Here is a 20,437-nt window from a genome sequence, read left to right on the forward strand (position 1 = left end):
TCAGGGGCTTCAGGTGCTGTGGCAAGAGTATGCCATTTTAGTTATTTATTTTCATAAGACTCAGGAAGTAGGTATTTTTAAGAACAGTTCTAATAAGACAGGTTTCATAATATAGTGGATAAATAACCATTGGCAGATTTTAGCACTTTAAAATTTCTAAATTGCTCTCTAGAACTACTTTGTCATTAGCCACATATAGTCCTATGGGGTCAGGTGGGGTGGGAGATAGCCCCCGGTAAGCACAATAACTCCTAGCCTCAGAACAAGGCAGCCCACCAGGAGATGGGGAACCTGCCCTTGTCACTTGGTCTCTTGCAGATTTGGCTTCCTGGAGCAATGTGTCTTACTGAGGGTCACTGCAAGAAATCTCTTTATGAAAACGGTCACTCCAAATCTTTCATGGGACAAATGAGAATATAAATAAGTAATTTCTTGTTGCACTTGCTACTGTTGAGGACACTGCACACTAACCCTCAAACCTGATAGAAAAATTCAAGGTAATGCCTTTTGCATTTGGTTTTCAGAAAAGATTTCCTTCTTCCAAAGAACTAAAATGTTTTATTCATGTCTAATGAAAATGTTGCTTCTCACCATGTCTCTACTTTTTTATGCATTCCAAGAAACTCTGAGTCAAATTTGAAGCTGACATATTATGTTTTTGTAGGGCTTTTGGTCCACAAAAGATGGGCCTTTTCTACTAAGTAGGACCACTTTCCTACTTCCATTTTCACACTACTAATTCTTAGTAATGGTGTTTTTTCTGCCTGTTTCAGGCTGTTATGATTGAATAGTATGATATTTTTCTGCTTGTCTTAACCTGTCTCAAATCCTTTTTGGAGTGAGTAGAATGAGATGGAGTACACTTACATTTATATGCATTCTAAGTTTATAAGCAGAGAAATTAATCATAGACATTATAAGCGCTGGGTCCAAGGTAACAAAGCTTGGATAGACCTAGACTTGGAACCCAGATTTCTGAGCAATTAGTCTGTGTTCATTTTATTATGCCACCTCCGTTCCCCTTATTTTTTTTTGGATTGGCAAATTCTTTTTTTTTAATTTCCCTTATTAACTATAAGGTAAATACCAAAGACATCTTGATTGGAAAAGTGTCTGAACTTTACAGAACCATAACACATTTGCTGTCCCCATGAATCTTCTCTGCAAATTGACCCTGTCTAGCTCTACTGTTCAGTTTCTCTTCATCAGTCCAGGTCGCTAGCACCAGCGCAATAAAAATTCACTTCAATTTATCCAAAACCTAAGCTGGTTTGGCCAAACATTGATGATTTAACTACGTAGTTTCAGTCAGTCAGGACTTAAACATTAAGAAAGAAACACAGGCCCTAAGGGAAAAAATTGGTTGGCTATGAATGCTGCTGAAGCTAAGATAGATGTCTATGATGTACTCGTAGCTAAGGAAAATCTTTTCTTAAAGTTCTTCTTCTGCCTAACAGAATCCCCTTGGACTTACTTAGGTCAAAGTCCAGACATTTGGATTTCATCCAAAATGCTCAGTTCCCGGTTTCAGAAGGAGAACTCAGGCAGTCCTGTCAGTTAAAGAGCTATAGCAGCACAAGAAATGCTGCCATGTCTTTATCAATATTCAAGCCCTGGCTAAGTGATCCAAATCCGGTGCAGGAGTTTGTATTTCTGTCTCTCCATTGATCTAGGAGCCCCAGTGGTGTCATCCCGGGGAGCTGAATGCCAGTTTATTTAATATACTGATCTTTGAATTCCATTAATATAAATGGCTGCCTACAGTGTTAAGCCTGTCCATCGCAAAGACAGATTTCTGCTAAAGCGATGACTACTTAAGAAGCCACCTCTTCATGATGGCTATTCCCCTGCCTACCATCTCTGGCAATAAAGATTTAATAATAACAATGGGTTTCCAGTGAAGAATTCTGAAGGTCATCAGATGGCCCTGGGGTAGCTGGCCATTCCAGGCTCTCAGCACCTGACAACAGGCCCACAGCGTAACCTAGGTCAACTGAGAGAGGTAACCTATCCCATTGACTGTTTCAACCAACAGATATCCGTGGAGCCCCTTCTAAGATTCAGGCTAGAAATGCTTGCTGCAGATATTGTCATAAATATAAAAAACACTGATGGTTTTCAAGTAAGCAGACTTTCTCAGCTCTGACAAAGGAAGTGGAAGGAACATAGGCAGCTGGAGGCCACTAGAGATGGACTTCAGAGAAGCTCAGCCTGAGAAAGGGTCTCAGAGAGGGAAGGGAGGGAGCTGTACACAGACAGGGAAGACTCAGCCCAGGGAACCGCAAGTGCCAGGGCAGAGCCAGGAGTATGTGAGCCCTAATGTGGCTCCAGAAGCCCACAGATGAGGGGACACACCACTGAGTTTGCAGAAGTAGGAGAAGGGAGCTCAGAGCCACACAGAAAATGGCCGGGAGCTTAGACTGGAAATGCCATAGAAAGCCACTAAAGTCTTTAAAGCAAAAGAATGACAAGATCTGAGTCACATTTTAAAGTCACCAATATGACTTCTCTGTAAACTATAGACATGCAGAGCAAAGGCAGAAGCACCAGGAAGGGGGTCCTAGAACCAGGCTCTTCATTATGCAGAGCAAAGGCAGGAGCATCAGGAAGGGGCCCCTAGAACCCAGCCATTCATTCTGCAGAGCAAAGGCAGGAGCACCAGGAAGGGGCCCCTAGAACCCAGCTGTTCATTATGCAGAGCAAAGGCAGGAGCACCAGGAAGGGGCCCCTAGAACCCGGCTGTTCATTATGCGGAGCAAAGGCAGGAGCACCAGGAAGGGGCCCCTAGAACCCGGCTGTTCATTATGCGGAGCAAAGGCAGGAGCATCAGGAAGGGGCTCCTAGAACCCAGCAGCTCATTATGTGGAGCAAAGGCAGGAGCACCAGGAAGGGGCTCCTAGAACCCAGCCGTTCATTGTGTAGAGCAAAGGCAGGAGCACCAGGAAGGGGCCCCTAGAACCCAGCCGTTCATTCTGCAGAGCAAAGGCAGGAACACCAGGAAGGGGGTACTAGAACCCAGCTGTTCATTATGCGGAGCAAAGGCAGGAACATCAGGAAGGGGCCCCTAGAACCCAGCTGTTCATTCTGCGGAGCAAAGGCAGGAACACCAGGAAGGGGCTCCTAGAACCCAGCCGTTCATTGTGCAGAGCAACGGCAGGAGCACCAGGAAGGGGCCCCTAGAACCCAGCAGTTCATTATGCAGAGCAAAGGCAGGAGCACCAGGAAGGGGGTCCTAGAACCCAGCAGTTAATTATGCAGAGCAAAGGCAGGAGCACAAGGAAGGGGCTCCTAGAACCCAGCAGTTCATTATGCAGAGCAAAGGCAGGAGCACCAGGAAGGGGGTCCTAGAACCCAGCAGTTAATTATGCAGAGCAAAGGCAGGAGCACCAGGAAGGGGCTCCTAGAACCCAGCTGTTCATTGTGTAGAGCAAAGGCTGGAGCACCAGGAAGGGGGTCCTAGAACCCGGCTGTTCATTGTGTAGAGCAAAGGCAGGAGCACCAGGAAGGGGGTCCTAGAACCCAGCTGTTCATTGTGCAGAGCAAAGGCAGGAGCACCAGGAAAGGGCTTCTAGAACCCAGCAGCTAATATGACTTCAAGAGTGCTTCATGTTCGTCTTTGACTCACCTTCTGGAAGTTTTGCTGCATTTCGGCACTTGCCCAGAAGTACAGGGCTACAGAGAGGTAAAAATGAAGTTAGCTACTCACTAGTAACTCAGATGAGGGAAAAACTCAGGGCCACGTTTAAAGGTGATCAATTACCTGACAGCCAGTTACCATGCACAGCTGTTCACTGGATATATTTTCATCACTACCATGTCCCAAATATATCCGCTAGAAATCAACCTAAAATAAAACCATGGCGACTACAACAATTCTCCTACCCACTGATAAAGTTTGCAGATCTTGCCCATAAACCTGAACTAAACTTTAGTCATTCAAGTTAGCCCACAAGGAGTCCCCGCTGTGCCATGGGAGGTCAAGCTCGCATGAGGAGCACCTGGTTGCCTTGGCCTCTCAGCTGTGCAGCTCTCAGTCAGGCCTCTGAGCTACAGCTCCCTCAGAGGTCAGGTGGTTTTCAAACTGTTTCCTCAGGAGATGCTTCAGGGCCCAGGAGATGAGAGGGAGACCAAAGGGATGGGGCTCTAGGCCTCACCCCTGACTCAACTGGATCAGCCAGGTAGTATCTGTTTCCTCCCTGAGGCTCTGAGATTTCATTTCAAAGTAGGATTCCCCTGTCCCAGAACACTGCAAATTATGTAACTAGATGATCTCAGAGGACACTTGTAATTCTGCAATCTGCCATTTGTCACTCAGCCAAAGCCCAACACGACCAGCCTCTACTTTCACTGCTGTGGCCAAGACCACCATGACTCTTTTTGCTGGACCCACTCGATACTTTTCAGTCCTTGTCCTACTTGACCCAGAAGCAACATTTGAGGCTGTGGACCAATGGCCTCCCCCTGGGGACTCACTTCTCACCCACACTTGTGGCCTCGAATGCCATCGGCACACTGATGGTTCCACAATGTATACATCCAGCCCAGGTCCCTCTCCCCAGTGGCGCCAGGTTGTATACATCCAGCCCAGGTCCCTCTCCCCAGTGGCGCCAGGTTGTATAAGTCCAGCCCAGGTCCCTGTCCCCAGTGGCGCCAGGTTGTATACGTCCAGCCCAGGTGTCTCTCCCCAGTGGTGCCAGGTGCACATTTCAGCTTCTGGACACCTCTGTTTGCAGTTCCCACAGCAACAGAAACTCAACATGGTCGCAATGGAGCCTCCTACTTTTCCCAAAGCCTGGCTTTCCTCATTTGCGTATCTCATTCTAGCTATGAGTAACTGTCTTCTCATGCTTAAGGTCTTCCATATAATGAGCTCAGAAGTTGTGTGTGTGTGCACTTTTGCATATGTTCACATTTGTATAAAATCTGCATCCTCAGTTAAGGCTAGAGCTTAATAAGCTATGAATTTGTCATCTCTCCTCTCCATTATCCTGACCCCTTACATTCAGTATCTATTTCCTAGACTGAAAATGTACTGACCTAGGCACCGTTTATTCAGGACCTAATTAAGGAGCAGCCAGTCAGATTGATAAACTAATGTGACACCAGCTGAGTAGATGGGGTAATAGACCAGGAACCACTCTTGGATGTTATAGAACTCTTCTGGAAGCAAAGGTTAAACCTAAATGGCTTTGACTCTTAATTGTGGACAGTTTTAGACATCATAGGAAGCTGGATGCTTAAAAATCACATTCAGTGAGCAGAGCCCTTGGTAACCTCCATATTCCACTGCCTTTGGGAATGCCTGCTCACCCTGACCCACACAAGTTTTTCCTCACCACTTTAATAAAATTTTGCTTTGTTAACCCTAAATAATTTTGCAGTTCATATTAGATAGTACTTTTAAGCCTCAGACATATCTGTTATATAGTAGTGTTCTGTAGACAACAAAGATTCTGGAAATAAGAGGATAAAGGAGAGGACTGTAATAGCAATATTGTACCACCAGGGAGAAATCACAAGGCTGCAGCCCATTTCTAAAGCACTTGTGATCAACTCCTGCACATACAATGCCATAGTTACCCAAATCAATATTTCAGGACAGCAACCACAGAGAATATTTTCTAAGCATTAATTATAGCTAATGTGTAAATCAAAGGATAAAAGCACTATCATTAATTGCCCTTTATTTGTTCTTAAAATTCTATCTGCAATTGCTTTATATTTGAATATCTTCATTCGTTATCAGAGATCATTCACAGGGAGAGAAGGCAATTATTGAACACAACTTTCTTTGCCCATATGTTTCCCTGTGTCATTCGATGAATAACTCTCTCTATTTCATCCCTCTGATATCTTCTCCACACATATAAATCCTAAAGAACCATTTTGGTAACCTCACACTACTCAGACTATTTTGGAATATTCTGTCCAACTATGGATGTCATATATTAAAAGTGTTGGCAAGCTAGATGATATGGTTTGGATCTGTGTCCCCACCAAAATCTCATGTTGAATTGTAATCCCAAATGCTGGAGGTGGGATCTGGTGGGAGACGACTGGATCATGGGGGCGGGTTCTAATGATTTAGCACTATCCCCCTAGTACCGTTCTTGTGATAGAGTTCTCATGGCTGTTTAAAAGTGTGCGGCACCTCCTCTGTCTCTCTTCCTCCTGCTGTAGCCATGGAAGAGGTGCCTGCCTCCCCTTTGCCTTCCACCATGATCGTAAGTTTCCTGAGACTTCCCCAGAAGCTAAGCAGAAGCCACAATGCTTCCTGTACAGCCTGTAGAACCATAAGCCAATTAAACCTCTTTTTTTTTTTTATAAATTACCCAGTCTCAGGTATTTCTTTATAGCAATGTAAGAATGGACTAATACACTACAATTCATCCAGAAGAGGGTGATGATGAGGATGCAGTGATAGAAACTGCCACTTAAGGAACTATCAAAAATGAGGACAGAGAAGAGAGGGTTTGGAGAGGACATGATGGCTGTTTTGAAGCACCTGCAGGTCACGTGGAATGGGAGGAGCACATTCAGGTCCCTCAAAGGGAGTGCAGTAGCTAATGGTGCAGACAGACTTTGGGTTCCAACCCTGACTCCAGCCAGCGCTCGCTGCATGACCTCACGGGGGACCTGGGATCACCTCACCCGGCTGTGGGGCAACTGCATGAGACAGTCGAGGAAAGTAGTGAGCACGGTTCTTGGCACATGAGAAGGCACTCAATAAATTTTATTGACAAACTAATCAACAGCAGTTTGAAAATCTACAAAGAATTCCCTGCAAAAAAAAAAAAAAAAAAATTCCAAACTGAAGTCACAGGTAACTCTATTTGTTGACCGTGGTGAAATCTGAGGTTGTCCAAAGGCGGTTGGCAAAGAATATCATCCACACCTGTCTGCCGGGGTCCGTAGCACCTCGCTGCACTGCACCATTGGCTCTCCCGGGCCCCCAGCTCCCCGACTCACCCCGCAGATCTTGGGGCTCATCAGCCTCCATAATCATGTGAGCCAATTCCTCATCATAACACTTGTTCTTTCCTTCTTATTAGTTCTGCTTCTCTGGAAAACCCTGACTAATAGATCCAAGTCTCTCTGGCTCCCCCATTCACACACAGCCCTTCAGACCACAGCTGCAATCTCAGTCCTCTCTAGCTTCCAAGCCTGCTCTTGAAGAGAACAGCTTCCTAACGGTACATTTGTAGGCCGGTACTGCAAGGAGATTTTCAGTAGGCTTGGAAAAGAGGAAAAATATTATGATTAATGACAATCTGGGAGTTTTTACTTAAGCTAATTTTTTTATTCTAATATAGTGTCCTCCTACCATTTTGGTGTTTGTTTTGTTTTGTTTTGTTTTTTGTTTTGTTTTGTTTTGACGGAGTCTCACTCTGTTGCCCAGGCTACAGTGCAGTGGTGCTATCTCGGCTCACTGCCAGCTCTGCATCCCAGGTTCACGCCATTCTCCTGCCTCAGCCTCCCAAGTAGCTGAAACTACAGGCGCCCGCCACCATGCTCAGCTAATTTTTTTTGTATTTTTAGTAGAGATGGGGTTTCGCAGTGTTAGCCGGGATGGTCTCGATCTCCCTGACCTCATGGTCCATCCACCTCGGCCTCCCAAAGTGCTGGGATTACAGACGTGAGCCAACACGCCCAGCCCCATTTTGGTTTTAAATGCTATGTCTTTTGTGGGATTGTGGTGAGAAAAAAAACAAATATTATTTTAATCAACGTCTTCACTTAGAAAATGTAAAGTTGGCGACCTGAATGTAGTTTACATTTTTCCTGCAATTTTAATGGTCTATGAAATTCCTAATTCTGGGAAGCCCTGCTCTTAAAAGCATTGAATGTTTATGACCTTGATGGCAGTGATGGTTTCACAGGCGTATACATAGCCCCAAACTCATCAAGTTGTATACGTTAAATACGTGCAGCTTTTGACATGTCAATCATACCTCAATAACGTGGTTAAATATGTATATACATATGCATGTATACACATATACATGGACCGTATATACATATTTAACATATATTTATATACATGTATATACATATATACATATATGTGTAAGTAGAGTCCAGGAGCATCTGTGTGTATATCTGAGTGTGTGCATATATACAAAGCTTGGAACTCCAGTACCTCTGAATACACTTACTTGCTCATTCAACTAGCATTCATTGAGAGTTTACTAAGGCTCATACTCTGACCAAGCCCTGAGGATCCAAATCTTCTCAAAGCTATAGACTAGCAGGGCTATAGATAACATAAAATCAGCTTCAACAGTGTCACGGGGTCTATGCTATAGAAAGTGAGGGTGCTACAGAAGTGTGAACCTGGATCCCTGCCTTGGCTAGGAAGGGAAAGAAGGTTACTGAGGGAGAGTTGTACCAGCCAAGACCCGAAGGGCTGGGCAGAAAATAGCCAGAGAAAGTGAGGAGGAAAAAGGAACAACACACAGAACACCTTGAGGAATCAGAAAGCCAAAAACAAAGTATTTGTATGATTAGAATATGAAGAGTGTGGAGAAGGCAACTGAGGTCTGGGAGGAGAGGAAGGTCCAGAAGGATAGAAACACAAACAGGAACCAGACCAAGAGGGGCCTGAGCCCTGCATTCAGGACTCGGGATTCCACCAAGGACAATGGGAAACTACCAAGAGTTTAAACAGGATTGGATCAGGTTTACGGTTGGATCTTTGGTGTGGACAACGGGTTAAAGGTGGACATGGTGAACACAGGGAGACCAGCTGGGAGTAAGCAGTCTGGGACGGAGACATCCAGAGCTTGGGCCAGGGACAGCAGGGAGCCTTGGGCATGGTAATGGTCATGGACAGAGGATCCCATGTTTCTTTCTAGGTTGCTGGGGTGACAGCCTCGGACAGAAACATCCGGAGCTCGGACCAGGGTCGGTGGGGAGCACTGGGCATGATCATGGACTGAGGTGCCCACATTTCTTTCTAGGCTTCTGGGGAGACAGTGGCACCATTCATTAAGCCAGACAGCTTCAGAATGGATGAGTTCGTTTGGGGATATGTTTGAGATATTTGTGGGACATGCAAAATGCAATGTCTGTCCAGAAGACAGGTGGGCCTGAGGCTGAAGAGAGAGACCGAGCATGAGATGAGGATGCAGGAGGCACCAGTACAGAATGTACGGCCTGGAAAAGCCAATGCCAAGAGAAGGCTAGAGCCTAGAGAAGCCTGAGGACCACCTGCGTCTAGGAAGCAGCAAGAATGAGGACCACCTGCATCTAGGAAGTTGTTGGAAAAAACAGATGCTCCCATGATGGAGCTCTAGTGGGTGGGGGCAGGGGGATCTCAGTGTCTCAGAAAGAGCCAGGAGCCACCAGATTGGTGAGGACAAGAAACCCCTTCGGACTGGGTGGCCAGTCCAGGGACTTAGGGGTAGAAGCCCCATGAGGGGGGACTAAGGAGTGTGAAGGAGCAAGGGACGGCTAGCACGGGTGGGCTACTTCAGAAATTTGGTGTGAATGGGAGGAAAGAAATGGAGTTTGGGGTGATGGAAAACCAGGGTGCAGGGAGATGTATTTTGAGATTGAACTCTTCCGGTCTAGATAAAAGTGTTCAAAAAGAGAGAATTTTGCAGAGACATCCATAAGGAAAGGTCACTGCAAAGGCAGGTGGCCAAGTTGCCCCTGGTAGGAGGGAAGGAGGACAGGTCGGGAGGATGCCAGGGAGGGGTCAGGTGGCATTGCCTGATGTCTGTTCACTCTGGAGGGAGGCAAGGCCATCTTATGAAGCTGCATGGAGGAGAGGCTGCGTGGAGGAGGCAGGCAGGTGAAATGTTCGAGGCTGGGGTAGAAGGTGAGGCATCCATGAAGGAAACAGAAGAGGCAGTGTCACGTTTCTGCATCACACTGAGAGAAATCAAGTGCAGCCCCCACCTTGTGACTTTCTAGATAGTACTTCCCCAAGCCCTCCTTTACATCATGTTTTACTTTTTTTCCCCAGTATCTTGAGAGAGAGACCAGGTCCTTACCAATTGAATCTCAACATTCTGTGTATCCCAAAATACCCACACAGCACTTGACACATCACCATGACTCAAGAAAACCTCCATCGAGATTGGCTGGTGTGACTTCCGCGCCTTTGTTCCCAGCGTCCCAGCCCCCGCCCCACAGCCTCACAGCCGCCCATTCTCCCCACTAAGGAGCAGCAATTCCTTTAACTCACTCACGCAGCTCACAACATGGCAGAGAGGTGACAGCTCGTGTGCACCTAAAGAAACGTGGAGTCAGTCATTTGAGCACGGCAGAGCAAGGTGCCCAAAGGGAGTTCTTGGACTAGACCCATTCTTTGTCAGGAATCTGAAAGTGAGAATTGACGGTATATTAATAAATAATATAAGTATAATACAATTAATTATTAGTTAATACATAACTACGAATGTATGTCTGTTATGTATTATATTAACTAATAATTGTATTATACTTATATTATTTATACATTCATTTGATTTATTATTAATCATTAAATTGTATGTTAAGAAATATATAAATTTAGATATTAATAATGTAATTCTATTGTTATTAATAATTAATTAATTGATACTGTGGCCAGCACATCAGCTTGTCCCTGGGTTCTTCAGAGTTCTGTCCTGTGGGCTGATCCCAAATTGTCCTTTAATCCAGACCCACCCCTCTCACCTACCTCTACAAAAGGGCTCAAATCACCAGGTTATTATTAGTTAACTGATCAATAACCCATGGAGGGGGAATCCCCAGAAACCCTAGCCTGTCTAGACCATCGTCCCCTTCACACCAGGAAAGTTTGGTTTTGCAAGCAAGACCCTCAGAACCTACACACAGTAAAATCACAGCTCTTCTCCCATAGACCCTGCAGTGAGTCAGATGTCACCACCACCAGCTCTCACAGGCAGAAGGAATTGTTGAGACTGAGGCCTGAAAGAGAGAGAGCTTTCCTACAGGTTGCCGGCAAATTCTAGCAGATCTGAAGTTGTAAGCCTGGGCTTTTTAATTCCCAGCCAGTTCTTTCCACTGCATTCGTCCCAGTCATTCAATTTTGAGCAGATAGGGTAAGAAACTCTTGAGTTCGGGTGGCCCAAGCCAAGATCAGAACGTAGCCCGCCTCGTTCTCCCAGCTCCTGTTTCGTGTCCCAGAGCTGGGGGCAACCCTTAAGTCCTTTCCTCTGACTGGGCCTGGAGGCCCCCAGAGCCAAACATCTCCCATCTTTCTTTTTCTTACACGGTGTCAAAGTCAAGTTAAGCTGAGCACTGAAATTGGTGTTTTCTGCTTCAGAGATAAAAATAGTTGGTGAAGCTTAAAGAAGTTCTGCCCCAGTTTATTTAAGGCATAATCTCAAATATCCCTTTGTCCTAATTATCACGCTATCCCCCGAAGGCAAGGAGCACAGAGAAAATCGGAGAGCAGTGCTAGGTTTTATTTTTGATCTTCAGTTCGACTCTGTCAAATATTTACAAATCCCCTCAGAGTGGGAGTCCACTGGGCAAGTGTCTTTGGGTTCACCAAGTAGGGGAAAAAATTAAAAGGAAATGAAGCAAGGGCAGAATTCCTAAGGAGTAGGAAGCCTTCATTCCAAAGCTGTTCGGGGATGGTTGATGGTTTTAATGCACTGACAGGTGCTCAGCCTTTTTTACCATCTCCAACCTTGAATCAGGAACTCAGAGCACTTCACAGGGCACCCCACCCACGTCGCAGTTCAGCCAGGGCCAGTGGAGCCAGCTGTTTCCACATTAGTCCTGTCCCTGGTAAGACTGCCCTAACATTTGGGTTCTATCACAAGGCAAATACCATGGAAATCTGAATTTATGATGATGAGTGTATATATTTTTATGAAAAAAATGCTTAGGCAGACATTTTCTTTTAGGATGCTGGATTGAGCCATAAATCCAGCCTAAGGTATACCTTTGGGCCTCTTAGTGAAGTAACTGATCCATTAAGAGTAGAAAGATCCTTCAAAAACAGCTGTGGAACAAATACAACCTGCAAACAGCAGGTCTGAAACAGACTCTCCCTCGTCAACCACTTCTCAATTCCTGCAGCCCTGCGCCTATCAACACAGATGTCTTAGAGTCTCTGGGACCTCGTTCTATATGGGACTTGTCTTTTTTAGCATCTGAAATTGCATTTCTCCCTTCAAACTCCCCCACTTTAACATGAAAAGGCTAAACTTTAATAGAAGAGCAGCTCAATTATGATCCGGGCAATGGATGGGTGTGAATTCATTTATTCTACAAATATTTATTGGGCCTTCGCTATGGAGAAGGCCCATGCTAGGCACTGAGAAATGCTGTTACACTATGAAATGTTCTAACAATTAAATGCTTCTGTGTCTAGAATGGTTTATAACTAACTCAAAGTGCTCTGTGCAAAGGATCCCCGAAGTGAGCGGTGTGCTGGCCACGAAGAGTTTCATCACTTACTGTAAATCGCATAAACAAATAAAAGCATTATTTAAATGAGGGCCCTTTACTTACAGAAATCCTATTGCAGTTATTTTCTTTCAAGATCTAATTAGATTTAAAGCTTCATTTGGAAAACAGAAGATGAAAATGAACCTCTTATCCTAAGGGCATCTGGATGAGAAGCAAATGCGTACATGATTTTTTTTTTATCATACAGCAAATTTGCCCAGGTCATAATCAAACAAAAGAGCTCTGTTCTATGAGTGTAGTAAGAAGGAAGAAAAAATAAACTCAGCCATGTCTTGTGACAGTAGATGCTCATGCTTAGTGTGTTCATGATTGATTCCCTTGTTTTTGACACTGTTTTAGGAAGATTAGCACTGTCTAATTCGATGAGTCCCTGTACATTTGAGATACATAAATTTAGAGATTGTATTGAAACTCCCAAAACAAACATACACTACACGATACTTTTAGGAGTCAATATAAAGTATTCTGAAATTGAAAATAAACAGATAAGTAAGTTACACCCATCCTTAAAGATGTACAATGAGTAACATGGCCCTTAGTAGGGGCTTTAAATATTTGAATGATTGGCTGGATGAGCCAGTGAGACAACTCTGCGGACAACTTTTGAACTTGGGCCACTTGGAAAGCACATGCCTTTGTCAGAAGCTCATTCTATCAGGCCACAGTATTTGTTACAAAACATACAAATATAACTGCTTTCTGATTTTAGTAACTATATTTTTTAATGTTCCTAAAACAAAGCATATGAAGAAGAAACATGCTTGTATTATTCATTTTGCCAAAAGATTGTTAAATTTGCCAAAAGATTGTTAAATTTAAAGGAGCTGCAGGAAAGTTCTCTTGTACATTAAGCTGCCAGGTGCATTTAAGTGGTGGTCTATAAAAGCAGTGACTTTCTGGCTGGGCGCGGTGGCTCATGCCTGCAATCCCAGCACTTTGGGAGGCTGAGGCAGGCAGATCGCTTGAGCGCAGGAGTTCGTGACCAGCCTGGGTAACATGGCAAAACCCCATCTAAAAAAAAAACAAATACAAAAATCAGCCAAGGGTAGTGGTGTGCACCTATAGTCTCAGCAACTCAAGAGGCTGAGGTGGGAGGGTTGCTTGAGCCTGGGAGGCAGAGGCTGCGTGAGCTGAGATCATGCCACTGCACTCCAGCCTGGGTGACAGAGTGGGACCCTGTCTCAAAAAAAAAAAGAAAAATTAAAAAATAACTGAGTGACCACACTCAGCAGAGACGGATAAGGCACAGAAATGTACAGTTCAGAGGAACCACTGCTGAGAGATAGTCGGGAATGACTATCAGGCGACCTCTGGAAAGAGCAAGTCTGTGTGAGTCCATTATAGAGATTCTATCCACACTTGCTCTGTGACCACATCTACCCAGTCGCGTCCGTTGGTCTCTGTGGAAGTTGCTTCTTTGCAGTGACACTTTCATAGATTTCTTGAGGAGTCACTGACTGGCAGACAGTGGCACTTTTAACAAGATGGAAACACCCTGTGCAGATAATTAAGAGTCCCAGAGAGAGGAGAAGTAGTGCTTCCTGCATCTGGTCCCGCCTCCAGCCTCCTGGGTCTGCTCAGCTCCATCCACTTCCTCCGTCTGAGCTTCCCGGGGCCTTCCAGCCACCAGGTGAAGAAAGCATGTGAGAAGCCGTTCGCTGGTCACAATGTCCTTCACTGGCTTCTCCAGGTTTCCCCTAACAGGAACGGGTTTCTCATTCCAATCTGCATGTCAGGGTACTGAGCACCTGCATGTTGGGGTGCCAAGCCACCTGCGTGTCTGGGTGCCGAGCCACCTGCATGTTGGGGTGCTGAGTGACCTGCATGTTGGGGTGCTGAGTGACCTGTGTCTTGGGGTGCTGAGCCACCTGTGTCTTGGGGTGCTGAGCACCTGCATGTTGGGGTGCCGAGCCAACTGTGTGTCGGGGTGCTGAGCACCTACTTGCTTGTCCTCACTTATGCCCCTTCCTTCTCTGGCCCTGGACTCTCAGCCCATGCGTGGCCACCTGGGTGTAGACCTCACATGGCTCCAATCTGACTCAGTTCTGCAGTCACTCCTGTGCCCACGGCTGCTGCCTGGGAATGGATGGAGGGTGGGCTTGGTGCCTGGCCTAGAAGACGAAAGAAGAGGGGGCCCTGTATGGACACCTCCACTCTGCCCCCGCCAGAGTTAGGGAAGAGGGAAGGAGAGCGGGCTGGCTCAGATGGGGCACCAGGTCCCTTAGATGCCCAGGAAGGAGGCCATCGAACCCCTGGCTCACGGTGCATCCTCCTTTCCTGGCTTCCCCTAACAGCTGTTTTCCACACGGCCTATGTGAGAGGTGGCTTGTTTGGTCATATTTCTGCCTAATTATTTCATGTTCGAAAATCATTACTGACTAAACGATGAGATCCTTAAGGGCCCCTGGCACTTGCCCAGTGGAAAAGTCAGTGAGGAAATCGACACTGATGCCACCCAAGCCCAAGCTGAGGTCACGACAGCCCTCCCTTCTAGACTGGCAGGTCCAGCTGCCAGCCCTTCCACGGGTCCTGAAGCCTCAACACCCAGGCGGCGATTCCCCTGCACCCCGGCCTCCTTGAGGGTCCCTGTCTCAGCACCACCAGCTACACACACCAAAAACCAGGGCACGCTCCTTGACACACTCTCCATTTCATCCCCAAAATCAAACGCAAGCTGCTACCAACGTCCTATCGGGCTTTCCCCCTGTGCCTGTGCTTTTTCCACACTCCACACATTTGCCTCGGCCCTTCTCCCATCCCCATCCGAGACACCGCCGCTTCTCACCTACCCCCCGGCAGTAGGTCCTGGTTGTGTAGGATGGACCACACTCTCTGCAGCCCATTCCCACACGACAGCCAGAGTGTCTGATCTGCCACTGATCTGACTGGGTCACTCCTGCACCCAAAACCCTCCCGCGGCTCTCTGTGACCCTCCAAAGCGATTCCAGACCCGTTCTCCTGCTTCTTCATAAGCCCCCATCGACCTCACCTCCCATCCCCCAAGGCCGTGATCAGTCCCTCTGGCCTCCTTCCGCCAGCTCGGCAGCATCGTTGCACCCCCGGCCTTTGCATAAACTGCCCCCATTGCTCTTCAACCCCCTCACTTACCTCACTCTCGTTCTTCCAAATGCCACTTCCTCAGCAAAGCCTCTCCCCACTGTCAACTTCCCTCTGTACGTGCTCACGACACTGCACTTGTCCTCGCTTTGTACCCTGTGATGGCCCCACTTCCTGCTGCATGGACTCATGAATACATCTAACAAATAAATAAATAAATATTAAAAAGCAAGCAAACAACAGAAACCACCGCTGTGCACTCCTGCATTACATCAGATCCAATTTACCTGAACCACGAGAGGTTAATTCCTTCCAAAGGTGGTGTGTTTTCTAACTGGTGCAAAGAAGACCATTGCAAACTCTGGGATTTAGGACTTTGCTACGACAATTCATGACAGTGATGATGAGACTGCGTGCTCAGAGAAGCCACAGAACAGAGGGTACACAGACCCTGCAGAGGCACAGCAGGGCCTGGAATTCAGCAGGGGACTAAGGCACCCGGAGTCACACAATGGGAGGCCATCCCAAACCCCAGCCCTAAGGGACCAGGGAGAGAGTGATTACCCAAACCCACTGGCCGCAGGCAGAGAAACGAGACCCCATCCAAACACGACCTGGCAGGAAAGTAGCCGGGAAATAAAGGCCCCAGCCTCTCCCCTTACCCCCTTCTGATCTTACACCAGGGCCTTCCATTGTCCAAACCCAACCGAAGGCCAGAGCCCTGGAGGGTGGAGTCCATAGAGACCAGCCTCCCAGGGCCCAGACCGGACGTGGAATGTCAGCATACGGGTCTGAAAGGACAAAGAGGGACTTCCCAGCACTCCTGTTCCTTTTGCCAGGTGGACATAAGAGAAAGATGATGGAGAAAGCTCCCACCTCTAAGAGCTGAGGTCTGTCTTCTCTCACACACAAGGCCTTGTTTTATGTGGGGTTTAGTGAAGCAATAGGTGCTGGCTGGTGGCACAGCTCAGAGCTTATGCATCATACACAGGTGTCCTGGGAGCATCTCTCCTCGGAACCACAGGAACCTGGTTTAGGAACCACACTCCTGGGGTCACCGCTGCCCTGTCCAGGGAACAGGGCTGACCATGTGGCCCTTGCTCGTCTTCCCCTTTTTTTTTATGATACAAAAACTAAAACTGGAGGCATTTTGAGCACCTTACAAAATGTGCAGCTTCCAAATTTGTGTGACATTGGCCAAGCTGCCTTTCTGAGCTGATCAGGTGCGTGAACATCGTGGCACAGTAGACAACCTCCAGGGCTGGCCTCAAACAGTCTCCCTGCTTCACCTCCTCAAGTGCATTAAGACATTTTCGAGCTTGCTTGCAAGTTCCAACCTTAAAATCCTGATTATTTATTTATGCCCTTTTTGTCTAAGAAGTTAAATCCCCAAAGCATCTCAATTTAGATCAAAAGCAATTTACCAAACTTCACCTGGCACACCTGTGTCTTGTGATTTGTTAATTACCTGCTTAGCATTTCCAGAGCTGCGAGGCAGAGCCGCAGCCTCGTTGGCTGCAGGGAGAAACCTCTGATACTGTCTCCTGCATCACAGCCTTCCAGAACGCCTGTGGTGTTCACCGGGTGAAGCTACTCCACCAACTAAGCCACATGCACTTCTGCAAATTGCTCTTATTTTCCAGGGTGAAGAACTCGGCGTGGAGCAAACACACACGTGAATGCAGTAAGCTGCTGACATATTTCTTGGCTACCTGATCAGATTCTACAATGGTCCTAATCTGTCTTATCAGCAGCATCCTATCACACGTGAGATCATCAAACAGCAGCACCCTGTTTATTCCCCCAGCGCCTTTGGTTGACAATTTGGCATTAGAATATTAGGAATAACAGTAATTACCGCTTTTACAATTGCTTCAAATGAAAGAGATCATTAAAGTGCACACATGAAAAGATGATCTCATTTCTGAGATAGCTCTGTTAGGTTTTCTTCCTTTTTTTAATTTTTTCTCCTTCTAAGTTCTTAGCAATCATCCCTGTGAGTGTTTTCTCTGTAGCTGGGGAAGCAGCAGAGGAATGAAAAAGATAGGGGGTTTGTTAAACAGCACAGTGCACTGACGTTTTTTGTCCTTCCTCCCACCCCCCAGTTTTCTTGTGAAGAAACAGAAAGCATAACCTTTTCTGAACTCAACACTGCCAGAGAGGGCCAGGGAAGGGCGGCATGTGCCAGCTGCTGGCCTGCCTGGGTCACATTCATGGAGCTTTTCCTTTTTAAGTTAAGCTCTGGGGAAGTTAAGTATACTCCATGCTTTGAGGCATCTAGAAAATTAAGATTATAAAATTCACTGGCTTCCGGAAGTAATAATAAAGACGTAGCTCAATGCCTCTCCTCCACAGAGGCGCTCTGATCCTCCATGTAGAAGTGATCACTCCCCCATTGAGCTCCCACTGTACTTTATTTTTATCTCTTCCATGAAACTTGCCACGTTTTGACTTGCACCCTAATTGTAATTATGTCCTAGCTCATTCATGATGCTGCAAGTCCCTTTAAAGCCAGATCCTATCGCTGACTCCTCTGTATCCCTCTTCTGCACCCAAACTGCCTCCCCCTTGGACCTGCACATGGGCACTGCTCCCGGCCTGCGCTCAGGGCTGCTGCTGAGCCACCTGGTTTACCAGCTCTTGCATGGTTCGTGTCTCTTGGAGTCTCTACTCGTCTGCAGGATTTGCAACATCTTCCCAATCAGAACTTGTATTTCCAATCTCGCTTCATGTTCTAAAACTCCATCAGAATTTCTTCCCAAATATCCCACACTATCCCAGTCTTAATGCAAGATCTTGATATATTGATTAGAAGAAATGGTACCTTAGAGCGGGGGTGGGGGCGGGGGGGAAGTTATCATAGCAATCACAGTTAAATAAATCCTATCCTTCATAAAATAATGAAATGAGTAATCAAAAAAATACAATGAATAATGAATCAAGATCAATTGACTTCCAGCTGCTACGAAGAAAAACAGGCTCTGGTTCGTTCTCTACAGGAGCGTGAAATGAGTGGAGCTTCTTCATCCACAAAATGTGATTCATTTGGATAATGGCACTCACCTGGCTCTACATGTGTTGAGTGTTCCAGGACCTGGGGGTGTCTTCACACTAATAAATATTCGTTTATGATTGTAGTTGTCCAAACTGAAAAGATATATGTCTGTTTATTCACATCAATGATGATAGTTGGACTAATTCCAAAGCAATACAAAACCAAACAACGCAAGCAGTGCTGTGCTGTATGTGGTGGGAGAGAGTCCTCGCGTCGGAACACCTGGGTTCAAGTCCCTCCTCAGCTAAAGAGCCCGTGTGTTCCAGCCACTGGCTGCCCTCAGGTCCTCAAGCTCCTCAGGCTCCTCAGGCCATAAACTGAAGGGGCCGGAGTCAGGACTTTTCAGATCTAAATTGTGCCTGCCCAAAGAGAGTTTTTATCCTTTATAGAAACCCCAGAACTTCCGACAGGTCAAATAAAAACCACAGTAATTTGAAGGTAGAAGCTGCTTGTATCTCTACGGTGGAGCCTTTTGCTCCTATTTCTTCTGTATCTCTCAATGAGCCTACCAAAATGGCAGCCTTTGGGAAGCCTCCAAGCAGCACCATTGACGGACAATGTACCAGAGACTCTAGGATCTAACCAAAGGTGGGGAACGGTTATTTGAGTTATAGCCTCCCGGACACACCAAAAGTCAAAGCAACCAAAAATTATGAAGGAGGAAAGCGTCTGTATTTCCGCTCTTTCTAGAGTGGCAGTGTGAAAACATCCCGGCCCGCCATGCTCAGCCACCGAGGTGCAGACTTTAGACGAAATTGCTTTTGCCGGGAAGGTGTGCCCTTCCCAGCTCCATTCCAGTCTAGAATTAAATTGCCTGTGGTTGATATCAGCACCCAAAGCAAATCATGCGATGGGCCAGAAGGCACAGACCACGTCTCCTCACACCCAGGGTCACCAGGTGCCCCAAACACTGTGCTGAATGCTCAGAGTGAGCCTGAATGAGCCCTGCAGGAGCACAGAGCCCCAGCCTCTTGCCCCCCTGGCCTGGCATGGAGCCTGCCTGTATTCATCTCCTGGGGCTGCTCTCACAAATGACCACAAACTTGGTAACTTCAAACAGAAATGCATTTTCTCCCAGTTCTGCAGGACGGAAATCCAGTATCAGAGTTGGTTCCTTCTGAAGGCTCTGGAGAGCGTCGGCTCCATCCCATCTCCTCCTGGGAGCTGCTGGCAATCCTTGGTGTTCCTTGGGCACAGATACATCACTCCAGTCCCTGCCTCCACTGTCACATGGAACTCTCCGTGTGTCTCTGTCTGTGTCATGGGGTCTCGGGCCTACCTGATTAGTCCAGGAGGATCTCATCTTGAGGTCCTTAATTACATCTGCAAAGACCCTTTTGTCCAAATGAGGTCCCATTCATGGGCTCCAAGTGGACTAATTTTGGGGGATTGGGGAGGCATCATCCAACCCCTTGCACAGCATTCTTCCTCAGGATGCTTAAAATTGTGAAGCCTTTACTCCTGTTTTTCTGTATCTCTCAATGAGCCTAACAAAATGGCAGCCCTTGGAAAGTCTCCAGGCTGTGCCATTGACCAACAAGGTTATTGCCAACCCCGTTTTCCTGTAGAGCATACTGGCCTTGCCTTTCCAAACTCCTGGAAAGTAAGAACAAAGGTTTTTTTAAAAAAAAATTACCATAGAATTGGCACATATTAGACACTTCACGTTTAATTGAACGGAACATTTTTGAGGAAACTTTTCTTGTGATAGCCTGTGGTCGTTGCATTATTTCCCCAAGAATGCATTTTGTGAATCTGGATCACGGATAAGAGAGAAGAGAGAATAGAGAATTTGTCTTTTCAAACATTCATTCAACAAACTGATTGCCGGCCATGCACACAACCTGTGTAAAGGGCTGGAAAGAAGCAGCTGAACCAAGAGCCCGGTCC

The 20,437-nt window shown here is 46.5% G+C and overlaps 1 long non-coding RNA gene across 1 annotated transcript; it reads right to left on the reverse strand.

Annotated features, from left to right (window-relative positions):
- Positions 1-12,212: 12,212 nt before the first annotated feature.
- On the reverse strand, positions 12,213-19,906 carry LOC129041447 (uncharacterized). The gene is made up of 3 exons (XR_008503885.1): positions 18,556-19,906; positions 15,544-15,691; positions 12,213-13,446 (listed from the first exon to the last, which is right to left on the reverse strand). It is a non-coding gene; the product is annotated as an uncharacterized LOC129041447 (long non-coding RNA).
- Between the last annotated feature and the right edge of the window lie 531 nt (positions 19,907-20,437).

This window comes from Pongo pygmaeus, chromosome 6 (assembly GCF_028885625.2).
Source record: "Pongo pygmaeus isolate AG05252 chromosome 6, NHGRI_mPonPyg2-v2.0_pri, whole genome shotgun sequence".
NCBI lineage: Eukaryota > Metazoa > Chordata > Mammalia > Primates > Hominidae > Pongo > Pongo pygmaeus.